General features: G+C 45.8%; 1 non-coding gene across 1 annotated transcript; it reads right to left on the bottom strand.

Annotated features, from left to right (window-relative positions):
• Positions 1-279: 279 nt before the first annotated feature.
• Positions 280-361, bottom strand: TRNAS-UGA (transfer RNA serine (anticodon UGA)). Its single transcript has one exon. It is a non-coding gene; the product is annotated as a tRNA-Ser (tRNA).
• Positions 362-1095: the final 734 nt, after the last annotated feature.

Raw genomic sequence — 1095 nt, 5'->3', positions numbered from 1 at the left:
TTTTAGACTTTAAAGTACAGTACCACCACGTGTATTAATTTGTTAAACCTACATGCATCCTTGTCGTGCATGTATACTCAAATTTCGACTCGCTTGCTCATGTACGACCGGCCGTGTGGTAGCGAAAGAAGGTCACGGTGATCGCAACCCAGCCGTGAGCGCTGTGACCCCGTTCTTAACCGAGACTCACGTTAAGCTCCGTCTCGGAACCGCCGTGGGGTGCCTCAAACGTTGGAAATTACTGGTAACAAAAGGAGAAAAAAATATATATTAAAAAGACGTCGACAGCAGGGATCGAACCTGCGCGGGCGAAGCCCAACAGATTTCAAGTCTGTCTCCTTAACCACTCGGACATATCGACCTTGGTTGTGTCATCTTCCATCGTGCATCATTAGAAACTAAGTCTGCAGGTCAGTGACCAGATATTAGTACATGTCGTTCGTCTAGAATCATCAGGTCTCTTCTGTTTATTATTTATATCAGGCGCGGGGATGTTTTGGTGCACTCTGCTGCAAGATTTCCTGTAGATCATCTACGTGTTTTCTTCTGGAGAGCAGTTTTTTTTAGGCCGAGCTAGCTTCACGGTACCCTCTATCGTGTCCATTCAAACATGACTTGGGTACATCGAGATATGTGCATTGTTTTGACAGCTGCAGCTGCATGTCAGGTGGATCAATGCAAATACACCGCTGCGGAGTGATATGCCTCCTAGGCTACTGTTCACATAGGCATGTCAAGTCCTGTAGTCCTGCTAAAAGGGGTGGGCACGTGAATCTCTTCCATTCTCTCGGCTTTCTCAGAACCGCTCTCTCTCCTCCCCAAGACTTAAACACTGCTCCTTTCAAAAAAAAAAAAGACTTAAACACTGCTCTCTCTCTCTCTCATGGAATACACCATTATTTACTCTCTCTTCTCTCCCAGCCTCTTTTACAACGAGATGAATATGTTCTCTCTCATGCTGCCATTTGCCCTCTCTCTCACACGCATGGGATTAGAAAAAAAGTACTCCCTATCCTCTCTCAGCATTCTTCACATGGGAGGTAGAAACATTTCGCGACCCCAGAAAAGGTGTGCTATCTCAATCAATGAACAGTG

The sequence above is a fragment of the Triticum aestivum genome, chromosome 1A, assembly GCF_018294505.1.
Source record: "Triticum aestivum cultivar Chinese Spring chromosome 1A, IWGSC CS RefSeq v2.1, whole genome shotgun sequence".
Lineage (NCBI taxonomy): Eukaryota > Viridiplantae > Streptophyta > Magnoliopsida > Poales > Poaceae > Triticum > Triticum aestivum.
The sequence above is the reverse complement of the archived record's forward strand: the minus strand, read 5'-3'. Positions and strand labels throughout refer to the sequence as shown.